The following is a 17,330-nucleotide window of genomic DNA, read 5'->3' as shown; positions in this document are numbered from 1 at the left end:
GCTTCTGTGCATTTGTTGAAGGCTCCTTTAAATTTACAACTGCTTATATTATATTATTTAGCATTAGTTTTACAGATATTACCTATATTTAATATAACTAAAGGAATACCTGCTATACTGTGGTAGTACAAGTTATTCTTAAAAAATAAGTAGAAAAAGATGCAGACAGATTTTCACAAGTGCGAATGGACTCTTTTTATTTAAATTAAGCGAAAGAAGACTAACTAGACATGGTCCTATTTTTCCTCTTAGTAACTAGGGTTTTAAGTACAGAAGACTCCTCAGAAATCTAAATGATCAATGCAGTCTACCTCTCTACAGCAAAACACAGATTCAAATTCTCTTCTCCCTCAGAAAATCTTCTCCATGATGTGCAAACTTGTAAGTCTTTCTGTGAAGAGATTTTTGATGTGTGCATGATAATAACTCTACAATTGTCATATGTTGGAGTATACTCTACCCATTTATGTTTGTAGAGAAACATATAGATTTGAGTAGAATAGTGTGTTTCATTGAAAATGCTCCCTAAGCCAAAAAGTGTGTTCTGAGTCAGTAGAGGAGTATGTGCTTCACTCTCCCCTCTTATTTGAAGCAATGAAAAGCTTTGTAGAGGGGAAATAAATTAAAAATAAAATGGGCTACCTGAGTATTTTCTAGTAAAATGTTCCTCATATATTAGAAATCTATTGCCATAGGTACAAACCTCTGCTCTAAACTAGCAAATACAACTTACTATAAGAGAGATTGTCCAAATACAGAGTATTTGTTTCTTTTTAAAGCTAATCCACTCCAGCATTTTTATATCCATGGGCACTTTCAATCTTCTCTTGACGTTACTGTCTCCCCTAAGCATGTGGATTAGTCCCAGATAGACACAATGCAAGTGCTTCCTTTCCTAGAAACTCACTAAATCTTCAAACTTGCAAAATTGCTTTATGTAGAGTCCCTGTCCTCCCTTTCTCTTATTCACCAGAATGTAGCATGTGGGCTTTTTTTTTTTTTTAAGCTGAGGGTGGGAGTATGATGAGCCCATTTTAATTCTGTCATATTCATTTGCTTTAATGTGGCTCCAATAAAGGAAGCCAATGACATCTCATAACATGAGTGGTTCCTAACTGTCACATTTTTTTTCAGCTCAGATTAGTGGTAATGCTTTAACATAATGTTCCTCAGATATTATGGCCTTCCATAAAATCAAACAATCTTGCCCCAGATTTAGCAATCATATTTTCCTGCTGTTTCTTTTCCAGTGCTTCCAGCTATGAGGTCATTAAAATATTACATGATTTTTCTGCACTGCATAGATCTTTAATACTATATTGTATAAGAATGGTCTACATCCAGACTGAGTATCTGTGTAAGTATGTTATCTGGGCTATTGTTTCCTTTAACTGACAGTTACATCAGTAGAAGCCTTGCTGTGAATATAGCTTATACTAAAACAGGCAAAGCTCATCTCATTTCCTATATGGGACTCTGTTGCTTTAAGCAAAATAGTATGGTCAAAGTGATGAAAATTTTGAAAAGAAGGAAGAGTGCCTTTTAACTGCAGATGTTAAAGCAATTTAAAGCTGTTAGGGTATATTAATATAGGTATATAAGTGTATATTATCTTCACCTAAAATAGCAAATAGAGAAACAGACAGCAGCTGAACAGCAGGTCTTCTAAATCATGACTGATAATCATGAACTACAGCATCTAGTAATAAGCAAAGCAAATTCTGTGATACTCTAGGTGAAATGAAAATGAATGCATCTGAGCTGGAAGAGCCTAATTTCAGCAGGAATGAATTCTGGAAAAGAAAACATGAAAGGTCTTAACAAAAAAGTCATCCTGTAAAAACAGTAGAAACTACAGTGAACAAGGTGAGAGATTCTGCAGAAAAGCAGAACCAGGTTTTTGAATAGAGCAGAGTGAAAAGGATGTTTGTGAAATGATCTCAGAAGCACGTGGAGTAAGTCAAGGTAGGCACACATGCTGACATTTACCACCACAAAGGGAAAATAAAAGCATTAGAGTTATGCTGGTGAATACTGAAGGGTAAGAACATGGCAGACATTTATCCTATCCATCAATTCATGTCGGATACCAGAAAAGAAGCAAGCGATAAGATAAAATCTTGATGAGGGTCACTGAGGAAGTCATCAAAATTCTTTGTGCTGTTGTGTCTCCCTTTGACTCTGTAGTAGCGTTGCACGTCATGAGAGTAAAAGATGAGGGAAGGTAACGGTATTGCAGCTAAAGAAATAAAGCAGTAAAAGGGAGTATTTTAATGTTTCGCAGACTTACCTAGGAGGCAAGCATTGTACTGAAATCTGACCTTCAGTGCCACTGGAAGACTGCCTGCGGACTAAGCTAGTACAGTGTTTCACAAGCAGCTGATACTCTGAAGGCAGAAAGAGAATTAACCCTATATTTTTGTGTGTTCCCAGCCATATTTCTACAAAGCTCTCCTCCTGTTACCTGCAGTCCCTTTGCCTGTCTGCTTTATTTTGTTTTGCGTGAGGAATGACTCTCCTGGATATCAGAGTCTGGTCATTCTCTTCATGTGTCATGTACCGTGGCTTTGAAATGCCAGCTCTGTCCACAAGATTTAGGAGGAGGATGCTACAACATGGCATTGTAGTGAATGGGAGAAGCTTAAAAAATAATAAAAAATGATCTTGCTAATCATTTGTGCCAGTAAGACTCTGGTGGCGTCCCTATTAGCTTACTTCTGCCTCTGAGCTCACAGATTGGGGTGGTTTCACCCTTTGCTTTTGCAGCTCTGTGAGCAGTGCTACCTGAGAACTGCTGAGCAGTGATGCAGAGGTAGCTGTGGGAATCGCTATTGTGATATAAGGACTCTGACTGGCTGATATCCACCGCATGGCTACAGGAAGGAAAATGGGAATGACCAGGTAGGATTGTGATGGTTTTAGGTCAAACTGAACAATGCAATAGCTTCCATTTATTCTGAATAGATCCATATTGTATACATTTTTCGCAATCTGATTAGAGAAAATTCCATTCTAATAATTAGTTTTAGGACAAATATGGACAAAAATTAGAGGAAAACCGTCGAGAGAAATGTTAGAAACAATAAATGTGGTCTCTCTTTTTTTCAGAATCTTTTATTCTTTCCTTTTCTAGAAAGGCATCCCCATTACTGTTAATGAACTGTAAAACTGATTGCTTATTTTCTTTGCAACAGTGTCACGTGCTTATAAGTACTTGTGAGTGTCCCAATTTATGAAAGTTCTAACCAAAACAAGTTCTTTATCTATTCTAATCTGTTGTAAATATCACGACAGTCTCTATTGTAGAAATTGATTGCTGATAGAAATAACTGAATTAGAAATAGAAAAGAAATAGTTTGTCGTTTACAGAGGGGCCCATGAAAAAAAAACATAACAGTAGTACAACTGCTTCGACACTAATGCTGGAAGCCTGAGAAATAAAGTGAGGGAACTGGAACGTCTGGCCTTAAGTGAAGATATCGGCATAGCAGGCATCTCAGAAACTTAGAGGAAGGAAGATGATCAGTGGGACACAGCAGTACAGCGGTTATGCAAGATACAGAAAAGATCATGTAAGTCACGCCAGTAATGGACCAAAACAGTATGTTATAAACTTTAGCATCGAAACAAATTGAAAAACTGACCACATTACCAAGTAACATAGGATCTGTACAGATTAAAATCACAGGCCAAAATACGAAGAATAGAGCACTGAGTCTGTGTCACTGCCTGCTAGACAGGATGGCATCATTGCCCATGATGTGCTAAGGGAGATCAGAGAGTCTATAAGAACAGGAAATTAGGAGATACAATTGTATTAGAAGACTTCAGTTATCCTGTGCAGACCAGCCAAACCTCACATCGGGATGTGAAGCAAGGAGGACATTCCTGGATGCTGGGAGTGACTGCATTGCGGAACAGGTAATTAACAAGCCTGCGAGAGGAAATGCAGCCCTTCTCCTGCAGCTGAGAAAGGTACAGGATCTGGTTCAAAATCTTTTAGCTGAAGCAAGACTGTGTAACAGCAACCTTAACGTACTTCTGCTTAACAACCTTACAGGAGTGCCAGTGTCACTAAAAAACTAAGTAGAGGAGTTTAATGGAAATGAGTAGGATTTTTTTCGGAGAGCTGAAATTGCATCCAACAGAGAAGTTGGAAAGGATCATAAACTCTGGCAGATCAGGGTAAAAATATAATCAAAAGGCCAAAAAAGAGTTTGGGGCACAAGTAACTAAGGGAATCAAAGCTAGTACTAAAACCTTCTGATTTGTTAAAATATTTGAGACAAGAAGCACAGCAGAGAGTCCATAAAGCACTGCATGACCAGAGCACCTACGCAGCACCCAGCAAGTGCCAGGCCTCTGCAGAGGCTGACTGGATTTTCGGCAGTGTTGGCAGTGGAAGAAACAGGAGATTCCCACACTGAAACCTTTTTCTAGAGAGAAGCAACAGAGTTTTTCTGAAATTGAAGCAACTAGCAAAGGCATTATGGTATAAACAGGCAAAATGGATGTTAACGTTTGCCTATTTCTAGCACCACCTTTTTCACAGTTGCTTCACTTTCAACTCACATGACATGGAAAAGACGGTGCATAATAAGGTGATAAAGCCTTCTTGATGGTAAAGCTAGTGGAAGACTGTGAAAAATCACAGGAGGACCTTACAGGACAGAGTGAAAAAATGGTAAGTTAAATTCCATGTAGATATATGAAAGTGATTCACAGAGTGCAAAGTATTCCTAGCTTCACGTATACATGATGGCTTATGAGGTGTCCTTATGTTTCAGGAATGAGGGCTTGGGGTTATGATAGATAGCTTCACGAAAACATTGATGCAATAGTAAACAGCAAAGAACAAATAAAATGTTAGGACTTATTAGGAAAAAGCCTAGGAAACAAAACAGAAAACACTGTGCTGTTGTACAGACTTGAGGTTCACCCCTGTCTCAAATAATGTGGGCACATTTGGTTGCCTTCTTGCAGAGTTCTGCTTCGGCTGGAAAAGTTTCAGAGAAGGGCAACAAAGGCAATCAGAGCTACTGAGTAGTCGCTGGGATTCTTCACTCTGCAATCAAGGTTGTTTAGCAGGGGGGGATATGACTGAGGTCCACAAAGTTACAAAGGACAAGAAAAGTGTAGATAAATTGCAGGTTAACTCAGTGTAGGTAAATGAAAGCGGTGCCAAGGTGAAAAGCATTCCTAGTCTGTGCCAAGATAAGAAATAGGGGGCCCTCAAATTAGGCTAGATTAAAAACAAACACAGAGGTGGTGCTTCACAGGATAGACAGTAGACTGGTGGGAGTCCTTGCTGTAGGATGTTGTGGATGCAATGTGTGCCCAAGTGAGGACTCGACAAGGACTTAGAAGAGAGCTATTGAGAGTCACTGAATCAAGAAACAAGGGTGAAAAAATTCCTTGTACCGATAATATTTGAAGGCTGAAAGAACATTGGGTGAAAATATCATTCATGATTGCCTCATGGGCATCCATTTATGGCAACTGCTGGAGACAGAAAACTGGGCAAAATGGACCCTCGATATGAGGTATGTGGCTACAAATGTTAATATCAATAAGAAGTTACAAAAAACTTTGATTACAGGTCTGAAAAAGAAGAGGTGGCTAATCAGAAAGGTTATTCTAAACAGCAGGAGAGGTGGAAGATCCTTCTGAAAAAAAGGCAGCTTTCCCAATAATTGTAGCATATCTTGCAGGGGTTAAGTGGAAAGTGAACTCAAGTGAAAAAAAAATTAACAGCTAATTTTATAAAACTTCAGTGTTGTATTTGAATGACAGTCAAGCAAAAGATATCTTCCTTCATTGTTTTTTTAATTTTTTTGAGGAATTAAAAATCTTTTGTTACTATCTTTCACAGTTTCTATTTTTAATGTCTATTTTGCCTAGGGTAGGATTAAAATGTGCTAAATCCTACCAGAAACTGTTTTTCTACTGATTTGAGCTTGACCCAAATCAGGAAGTGCTACATGACTTGAGAAGAAATCTGCTCTCCAGTGCACTCAAACTCAGCTTCCAAAGCAAAGTACCTCAGAAGGCTTCATGCCCGCTTAACAGAAACAAACCTCTGAGCCGTTGAATCTTCCTTTACCAATTCTTTGTGCTGTAATCAACTAAAACCTGAAATTTCCTGGAGAATTTGGATGAGTTTTGTCTCTTAGTGATGTATGTCACTAAGACTGATTGCTGTAATTTGTCTGAGATCACAAGAGTAGCGTCTTTTCTAGCCAGCTCAGAATCTAGCACTACTGATATTTTTTCAGACAGAGCATAAGGCTGACTGTTGCCATATATACTGGGGAAATGGAACATAAAGGGTTATTTCCTGTAGGGCTCTCAAGTTCATACTTCATTTTTTGGTGTGTATAAACTGGAATTTATTGGTCTAGGGAAAAAGATTCCTGAAATATTTAGGGATTCTTGAAGAGTGAACTAAGCTGTTTCCCTGGGAAGATGCCACTCTGTGGGATAAAGCTATATATCAGTGATGGCCTTGGGTAAACACTGAGTTCTCTAGGATGTTTAAAAATGTCTCCACATGCATGGCTAAAGTTTGATGTAAATGTAAGGTGGGAAAGTATATTGCATACTTAGGTAAGAAAAGATAGAAAGCACCTGCCTAGTTTAAGCAGGCTCTGCAAAACTTAATAAGGGCAGCAAAACTATGATCTTCTAATTTTTCTCACTCCCTCTTCATCCTCAATATGTTTGGGTAGAACATGATCCTGATCTCATACAGTTGGTAGCATTTGCACAATGACTCTTTCAGCTCTCCATGAAGTAATCACTCTTAAACACAGAGACTTGAATTAAAAGGTCCCTTTAGCTGAAGGGTTTGTGAGTAGTATGTGTTATGCACATTTTAATGAGCCAAAGATGTTAATAACAGAAGGGACAGCTTGTAGCCTACTCAAAGGAGACTTATTACTCTCAGTTATTTTAATTTGATGAAAATGTAATGAGATGATAATGTTACTGTGAAAGGAATGATACCTAGCCCTTTAGTGTCACCATACTTATCGAAACAGGGCCCTATCTGTGACAAACATTATTTTGATACAGCTGCAGTATAAACAATCCTGAAATTAGAAAACAAGTCCAAAAGACTTTAATCGGAAGCCACATTGGTTCAGGCTTCTATGGTAAAATAAACGTCAAAATAAGGCTTACCCCACCTGCCCGTGTTGTGTGCGAATTCTGTTATTTCAATATGAAAACATTATGATCTGCTCTCCATATTGAAATGCTTGCATGCAAAGCATAAAGGCAAATTCAGAGATAAGGCTGAAACCCTCCATTAGACACATATCTTTGTGTTGTATGCTAGGCAGAAACTTGTTCTTTGTTCGTAAGTGTTTGCTTGCTATGCCACACTCCCACTGCAGTCATTTAACAAGAAGTCAGTGGGAGTTGCATGTATTACACACAGCAGAAGACAAAATTATGCTTGCCTTTATAACCCACAGATGGTCACTTGCAGGGCAATAATGTTCTACCATATGTCTTAGACATTGTGGGGTGAGTATGCATACATAATAGCTAGCGTACTGACATCATATGCCTGCACAAAACGAAAGGTCATATTGAAAGAATAGCTCTGTGTTGGTGTTACTGTAAAGCACCTCACAGTAACAGGTTAAAGAGTGAAGCAATGTGCTGGGGCATGATTTAAAGGATGTGACTTGGTGATGTGACAAACTGTTTCTTTGGCATGTATGGTAGCAGGTAGAAAAATTAGCAAAAATGTCACAGGATTATTGTCTTCTGTGTACCAGCAGAGACAACAAGGAGCACAGGACTGGAAAGTATCTCCCACACTGAGTCCAGGCCCCTAGAAGTAGCCAGTCCACCTCTCCTAAACTGATATTAGGTAGTATTTTGTCCCAGTCTTCTCATGGGAAGATTTGAGTAGGGTGACACTTTTTTCCTAATTAGAAACATTCTTCTACTGTCAAGTTTATACCTATTCATGGCCAGTTAATTCTCTGTTGTTCTTGTGCCAGCATTTTCTTTCAACTGAAATAAAAAGTTTTCCTTATAAGCTGTTATGACCTTGGTGCATTTACGTATTTGCTCTTAGCCTCTGTTTTGCTAAACCAACTACACCGCAGTCTTTGGGAGTACTTTTAACTGCATGCAGCCTGAAGGCAGGTGTGCAAATTCTAGCTGTGAATTAGCTCAGGTACAAGAAATAGCCAAGCCAAAGCAACTCAGAGCCTAGTTCAGACTAATTTGCCTTACTACCGAGCAAGATTCTTTAGTCTTTACTGAGTTCTCACCTCTGTTTCCTCCAGTTTAACTAATAATTTCTATGTATGTGACTTATATTGGATGCTTACTGAAATCCAGACAGATTTTTTTTTCTCATTAAAGATCAATATTGGTACAGTCTACTAGCTTTGATCTGCTCATCTGTATTTTATTTCATTTTGCATATCCTTACCCATTCTCCTTCCAAATATATTCTAATGCTTTGCATGGTATTGAGATCAGGCTAATTGAATAATAGTTACTTGCATCTTTTCCATTCAAACTCTCCCCCTTCTAAAATATAGATATTTTATTTGCCATTTTGCAATCATATAATGTTACACTCAGCTTGCTAGATTTTTTTAAATACTTGCTTCTGGGCCTGTGATTCAGGAATCAGATATTTCAAAATCCAAAGCTCTCAAACACATTATGTTTTTTAGGTTTTCCTCCCATCTCAGCTGAGATGAATTCCAACGCTGTACCTTTGTTCCCATTTACCAACTTCCTTTGTTGTCAGAGGGCTGCTGTATTTATTGAAAACAGGGCAAAACACTTATTTTAGTCTTGGAACTGTATCTACATCATTTTTAACTTGTAATGCACCCTCACTGTGGCTACACTTCCTCCATTGCTCCCCTTTCATTTATAAGGGTAAAAAAACCTGTGTTACTTGTTTCAATTTGGCAGGTGTTACTTTACCGCTGCACATCTTTATTTAAAAACATTGCCTTATTTGTTGACCAGGCCTCTTTTTCTCCCATGTAGGTCCTGGTTTACTCTAGTTTTTTTATTATATCTTTCTTGGGATGATTTTTCTTCTAGTCATAGACAAACTCTTCTTATAAGCTCCTTCCAGACTCCAGAAGCTGAATCCGCCCTCCAGAATCCCAGCTTTAGTGAAACTTCAGCACCAGTTTAAAGGACAGAGGTTAAAGTCATACTGACTGGCAGGCATGATAAGTCAGGAAATGGAAATATGCTGAAACTGTGAAAACCAGGAAGCTGAAGTATTTGCTACTTATAGATGATCATAATGACAGAGTCTCCTTGTCTGGAAAACTCTCTGATTGCAAAATGTTGCACTCTGAATACAGATAATAGATCTTTTATTACTTCTTATAAAATGAGAAGATCATGTTCTGTTAAATTATCTCTTACACTAATGACCTTTTCAAAGATATCTAATATTGCTAGTAGAAAATGTTCCCTTCGGTGAGGGATAAGCCTTTATTATCACTAGATTTTTACAATGCAGCATATCTATCTATGAGCAAAATATTATTGCCAATAATCTTTGTGGTTCCCATATCATTGACTTCAGAGGAAAGGCTTCTAGTACTGTCAGCAACAGATTTGTTACAAGCATACAAAGAGATATTTTCTGATATTTTATTGCAGAATTACTTTCGGTCTATTAAATATTTTTCTGATTGGTGTTTCTTTGTGGTTATTCAGCTTGACAGCAGTGACATATTTCTTTTACTGGCTTTCTCAGATCTGAGAAAATTTGGTAGTATCTTATACAATTCTCATTACTTTGAGGCATTTCTCTTACAATTTATTACAATTACTTGACAACTAAATTGTCAGATGAGTTGGCCCAGAAAAGGTGGTTCAGAAAAGATGATATAACCATCAGCTGGTCAGATGAGTGACTGTCAGAAAGAAACTTCCTTCTGCAGCTTGCTGGTATCAGTCAAGCTAAATTTAAAGTGGATTCAGTGAGATAGTCATCTCCCTTAATCATTAATGTGCATAGATATCTCAGCTCAATTTTAGCATGATTGCAAATACCTCCTTGGGAAAAGCCAAAAGCGAGGACAATATGATAAAAATGGTTACTGCAATTCAAGATTAAGGGTCTGAATGGAAGATTGCACAGGACCTGACTTACAGTGCTTTCCTCTACATACTGTTGTCAATCGCTCCATGTTCATAAGCATCAATTTGACTTAACCTAACTTTGAAATATGAACAGGGAAATATGAAGGAAATTCCCACTGTGAACTGTTATATGAACAAACTGGAAGTATGAACATCATTGAAGATTTGATGCTTCAACCTGAGCAGCTTTCAAAAGACTTTTTCCCCGACTTGGAAAGCAGGTATGTAACTGCATCAGAGACTCAGCGGCAGAAGCAGCAGTCAGCATGAAATTAAGCCCTAAAAAATAAATTTTTACTGTGTAAGAGACAGATATCTACACATGAACTGAGCATTTAGCATCGAAAAGACGCGCTAAGAATGAGCTTTTAGGGTATCAATACACCAGTGTTTAACAAAGGTAATACTCTTAATAACCCTATGTGCAATGTAAGACAGATTCTTTCTACAGCTGAGAAATCTCCACAGAGACATTGCTAAGGACAATGTGATAAAAGATTAAGAAAAATGTTCTAGGAAAATCATTATAAATGCTCCACTCATTAAAGTAATAGGGTAACGTTGACTGTTTGATAACAGATTTGTGGCCAGCTCAGAGGCATTTGGATATGATAACGACGGCTCCAGTGAGAGAAAGGGATTGCTGGCCAGGGTGACCTTTACATAATATGCAGCCTCACAAGCAAATCTTTACATAAATCCGTGGTATGCGCGCCACAGCATACGATAATGGAGGTGAAGCTGGAAATAGAAAACGTATCTAAGAGGAAAAAACAGTAAGGATTTTCTATAGAAAACCTATTCAAGCTGCGATGTCAGATTATCACGATGGGGCCTTCTGGGCCTGAGGGAGGATCACAGTGGGTAATTCACCGCATGTCTTCACTACAGCATTCACTTGACTGATTAACTCCGGTGGTCCTGGCTCAGGTGCGAGTGTCTGCGCTGCTAAATCACACTGATGTCAGCCCTGTACAGCGTTGGCAGGTGAGGGAGCACAACTTTTCAGGAGGGTGTGTATGTGTATGTGTATGCGTATGCATATGTGTATGTGTACATGGGTGTGGGTGTGATCGGGGTGGGGAATCGTAGTCCTAGCACCACAGGAAGTTGAGACAACAATGAATTGTTTTGCAAAGTACTGCAGGAGAACCTGACTGTCTGTTCCAGACACTCAGTAGAAATACTCTACCAGTAAAAGGTAAGTACCATGGGCTTTTTATTTCCATTTCTCTCTGTGTGGCATCTGTTCCAAAGTCTAACAGGCTTAGAAAGGATATACGAGCGCATTTGTCCCCAAGCTCCTCATTAGGGCTATTCCCATTTCATTAAATAGTCGCAGGCCATATGATGTAGCTGTGGGCACTTTATCAGCTGCTTAATACCTGAAGAAAGTGGTGAAAGTGCCATGCAGAACAAAGATGTCAGGCAGGAGACAGCTGCCTGGCTGAAATGTACCACCAGCCTGGAAGAATGCACAGCACCTGAGAAACGATGTGTCCGGGCTCCTTCCAGGAGCAAGGTGAACCTCACGGCACTGTTACAGGAACTTGCTCTTGCCTGTCAGTGTAAAGTGAGTTGCGGTGTGGCCCAGAAAGCGGATAACCCCCAAACAACATCACTTTGGGCTGGCAAGTTAACAGTCGGTGCCACAATGTGGAAGAAGCAATTACTGCTGTGATTTGTTGCGGTGGGCAGCAAAGATGTAATACGCCTGAAATAATCATGGTCTTGGGTGCCACAAAGAATTATGGGGTCTTTACTATCACCTAAACACCTCTTGTTTGGCCCCAAGAGAGTGACTGTAAGACGATAAACAGAACTTCATTATAGCCATGCACATCCTCTTAGAACAGTTTATTCAGACAAATGATGTAAAGCTGTATTACACAGCTTTACACGTTTTTATTTTTTATTTACACAAAGTATTACAATTTTTTTAACATAGGGCAAGCAAAAAGTATTTTTTATTGTAAGACCACAGTGGCCAAGCTTGCATGGTCTCCCTGCATAACACCTTCTGTTGCCTCCATCAGAGACAGGACTAGATGGAACAATGGTCTTGTGTTCTTAAAATAGAACAGCATGGCAACTAGGCACTTAGGTATATTAAATATTTGATATAGTAAACCTATCACTGTCCATTGCAACTGTTTATTAAAAAATATCTATTCTAGGATGGGGGGGTTATCTTTAATCTCAAGGAGCTGATGTGCAACATTGTAAAATTTCCAAATATTCCTTTGCTTGTTCTTTATTCACTTCTATTTTCGGATAGCTTCCTTTACTTCCTAATTGCCAAATGTCTAAGGGAACAATTCATGCTTCTTTCATTCAAACATCAAAAAAAATCTAGCTTCTAGTCTAGGGTCCATCAAAGAGAGAATGGTGTTTCCAGAAGATGACTCAGATCAACAATTTAAGCATCTTTTTATGATGGGATGAATTATCTCCTGAAGATGCTAGCTTCTCTCCATTGACTGCTGAGGGAAAATACATAACTTATGTTGCCCAGCTGTCTAACTTTTAGGCTGCTAAAGTTAGATGGGATGTATCCCATCCTTGGTTTCCTTAATCTTAGAAAACATAGTTGTGTAATATATTCTGAGCCATCATTTTTGTCACCCTCTTTTTTCTAGTATTGTTCTCCTCTTATATAAAAGGCTCTCCTTTCTTATATCTAACTCCCTTGCTAGTGTAAATCTAGCCTACCTTTTTTGTTATTCTGCGTACTAGTGAGGCTGATCGAGCAATTTTTTCTAGATGTCTTCCTTTCCCATTATCTGTATAGTAATTCATCATTTCATTTAAGGACCCCCCCAGTCTCAGTAGCACCCAAAAAGTAAGTATGTGCAGACTGGCTGTCCCCAGCCAGTCTACAGCTGTTCATGATGAGGCCATGTAGCAGGGAGGTGGAGCAGCTGTTGAAACCATTCTTTCACAATGGTGCAAATAAAGTCATTTGAGCCGTTCGCCCGTATGTCAAGTGACTAAAGGAGGCATCAGACAGATGAGAAAAAGGGCCAATATACTTTTATTGCTGCATTCAGGGAAGCTGAATTAAAATAGTTCAGTAAGCATTAGATTAAAGATGACTTTTCAAACTACATTTTCTACACAGTTTTAACATATTTTTGATTCATCTCCTGAGTATAGTTCAGAGTGCGTCAAGTACTAGCTGTACCTCAGTGCCTTTGAGAATTGATACCATTACAAGATCTCCAAGTTAGAAGATTCTCTAAAATCATGAGTCTGAGGCAAGACTGCAGAACGCTAGATATAACATTCAGCTCTGCAGCTGAGCTTGAGTTGATCCATCAGCCATTTAATCATGACATAGTAATCCAAACAGCAATGGCTGACAATGTCTTTTCCATTAAAAACCATTTTTTCCCAAATTAAAACAGTTTTAATATGGAGTATAATACATCTTATTAACATTTTCTATTTAGCTTTTGTATCTTTTATTTTTACTATGACAATGTCAAATTAAAGACCAGGAGGCATGACTCATCTTACACATATTGCTGTGTTTAAAGGAGAACATTTTTTCTCTCACCTACATATTCCATTACCTTCTATCCTACGTGAGCCACTATAAGTAGCACTCCCAAGTTTTCCTGTGAGTAGTTATTTTTGAATAGTGCTTCCAAAGCTTTTCTGTTGGGGAACCCACTTACAGTTTCACATAGGACTTGTGGCTCCCAGTTGGCAGCACAGGTTCTGCAGTTGAATTTTCGTCCCACCTTGGGACTCCGTTCCCAAGGACCACGATTTAATCCAGCAGCAGTTGCTTCAGATCCTGAGCGGGTGTTATGAGCCCATTTCAGAACTCTTGTTTGTACTGAAAAAGATTGATCAGACAGACAGAGCTACAAAAAACCTTTCCTATCTCTGGTCTTGTCATTTAAACTTGTCACGATTTTTATTCTAGTCAGCATAATTCCATTTTCCCATTGCAGATATGTTTCCAATGATCTCTGAATTCTGAATCGTCTTCTGAAATGCATTAAGAGCCCATTTTTGGCATCCAGTTTTATCTGTTTCTTATTTGCATTTGGCACCAGATGAATTTCTGAGAAAATCTTTTATACTGATTCTATCATCAATTCTCATCCAAGTTACCTGCAGTGACCCTTGCTGGCATTGGCTACGTTCTTCATTTTACAGTCATTTATTGTTATTACTTACTCCTATTTCCTGAAGCTTGCCTCTGCTATATGCTTTTTGGCCACTTAACCTCATTTAGACTCATCTCTGAATGATGTACTATATTGCAAAAGTTGGAGTACTTAGGGAGAAATGAGGACTGAAAGCACCAGTTTCTTGGATCCCAACCTAAGTGAGAGACTCACTGCAAAAATGTACATTGGTAATCCTTATTCTCTGTAGTCCAGCTCAGAAATCTTACAGGACAGCATGAAAACAATAACACTGCCCATATTTCATGCCTGTTAATCACTTCTTGGCCTCATTTAACCCCATTTGCAGGCTGAAGTGTGAAAGTTCCAGCTGATGCTGTTGGAAATGGACGTCTCGGTACAGGGAGCCAGAAGATCCCATTACAGTGGGTGGCACTTAGGTTCCAGGTGGTAAAGCACCCTGCTTCATATACTAAGGAGGAGTATTTATTTCTTGACTTTCAGACAACTAAGCCAGTTGTCTGTAGGTTATATAAAAGAGTGCCCTTCTGAATATACTAATCTGAAAAATGTGTTTTTTCTTATGGCTTCACAAGATGTTTGCTTCTGAATGGAATGGCTGTGAAATAAGAAGATAGTAAGGAGTAATGGTCAAGAGGGGGAGTAGAGGAGAAAACTGAGCTTGTCTTGGAGAAAGAGAAACGCTGAAGATGATTATACAGGTATGTGTCATTTCCATTATGATGACCACATTTAATCTATATGTTTCTGTACTGTCTACTCCTCCTTTTACCTCTCTTTTTAAGGAGAAAGGGCAGGACTTTACAAGATTTACTCAGTATAAGGGATCATTCCTAAACTCTTTTCATGCTGTTCTTATTCTACATTTATACTTGCCCAGCAGCTCTCTGCTGTGTGCTCTCTCCCTGCTATGTGCTCTGTCTATGTGATTTAGCTAATCAAGGCCAAGGTGCAAATTATATGACGTAGTCATAAAATGGGTCTGCTTTTTCTCATACTTCTTTTAAAAGCTTTGAAAGTGAGGTCGTTGCTTAGTCTTCCTCAGAATAAAAATCTCATTCTGCTTGTTCTTCTACCAAAGCCTAATCTTTCCACCCCGTCTCTCTGTATCAGGCTCTAAAACCTAGTCCACAGCAAAGAGCTACTACTTTTTGTAATCATATAAAGTACTGAAAACTTTGTAGGACAGTGAAACCCTGCAAGAGTGTTAAACTTGCTTTCATAAATTTCTGGTGAGCAAGATCAGACTATAGAGAAGGAACGATTAAATCTTCAAATATAGGGGCAATATGTGTTGATCTGGGGTTGTTCTCCAAACAGTTACAGCTTCAGGAGGATAGGCTTCTGGATGTGGAGTTTCCATACTTTGGATATAAGTAAATGCACCAGTGAAGCCTCTTTGCTACATGTCAACTTGGCTGTATATGTTAAAATATAGATGCACAGCTTGTCTATAAATAGAGCATATGTGGGAAGTTGTTAACTGTTGATATACACTAAGTGAAACAGTGGAGCCTGATATATAATTGCATATTGTATTGAGTATGTCATTAAAAACATCAGTAGCAGTGATTGCTTCCTGTACTTGAAATCCAATTGGGAGATGCAGGTTTCCACAGAATTTAGCCGTTTATTGTTAGGGTAGAATGTCTGAGTCTGAATTAACACTGCCAGTGATCCACAGTCTGCATTTGTTTCCAAAGGGACTTTAAAAGCTGTTTTAAGCTTTCGGTTTCCACTGGTATATGAGAGCTGTTCACAAGGTTCTTAATGATGATTTATCAATATGGGAATTCACTCCTTCTCCACAACTTCTCCAAATTGCCTACATTTGTGTTCCCTCTGAACAGGCCACGATGTTTCTTTTAGCAAAGGCATTTGGAATGAGGTAGTTTATTTGGTTTTGCTCTCCTTCGAAGCTTGTTGGCTGTGTGTAAGGAAGTCTTTTATGATGCTCAAGGATTGTATATTGTGTATTTAATTGGTGGAAAAGTGCTTAATGTCTTGGTTAGACATCCTTTTACATATGCTGTTGAAATAGAGACAACCTAGCATTCACCTGATTCACAGTGAAGAATTACAAACATTTCATACCTTCTCTTTTTTTCTGTCTAATTCAACAGGATTTATACTACGCATTTAACCTGTCCCCACTTCTTAAGAATGTAATCCACCTAAGACATACGCACTTTCCAAAAATTATTCATCCACCTATCCTTCCATATTTTGAAGTAGACCTATTATTTTATGCACTAAAATGGAAGAGTAATTTTTAGCACATTGCGTGAAGATCTAATCATGCAACGCTCATTAAAGCTAATGGAGACCGTGTTGTTAAATCACACTGCGCGTAACGTTCCATATTCCCTTAAGTGCCCTTATGTTTCTGAACTGGGAAGAGGCTGCAGTGGTGAAGATGGGTGTATACGTATTTCAGCAAGGATCTGTCTGGTACGCTTAATTTAGTTTTCAGGTCTGAGTCCAACCTCCCTGAATAACTGGTCTCATATGTGTAATCAAACTAAACCAGGCATTCCGACTTTAGGAAAAGACTTAATAAATGAAATGGCTGTATTCAGTTCAAATTAGCAATACATTTCTTCTCTGTGGGACTAGCCCAAAGACTAAAAACACCTGTTACAATTTGCAGAAGTGCTCCTGTCATTTGTGCTGTTAGTCATTTCTGTAAGAAATGTACTGTGTAGAAAGGGATTTTTTGAGCTTGGAGCAGATGAACTCTTTGGGCTTAGCTTTGTCCAAATCTAACTACCTTAGGTATTCATTCTTTCCTAACCTTTTCAATAGGGTAGGGTGGGGTTTTTTGGTGTTTTATTATTTACTCTACAGATTTCAGTTCCAATTTTACCCATACAACACTGTTGTTTTCAGCAACGGACGATGAAAAGTTAGCTTTGCTTTATGTCATCTTTGTAGGGAAAGGTATTTTTTGCTTTCCCAATGCTAATCTCAACCATCAACAAAAGCCTCACCAAAGTTGTAATATGTAACTTTAGCCTT

This window comes from Struthio camelus, chromosome W (genome assembly GCF_040807025.1).
Source record: "Struthio camelus isolate bStrCam1 chromosome W, bStrCam1.hap1, whole genome shotgun sequence".
Classification (NCBI taxonomy): Eukaryota; Metazoa; Chordata; class Aves; order Struthioniformes; family Struthionidae; genus Struthio; species Struthio camelus.
Note: the sequence above shows the minus strand (reverse complement) of the source record.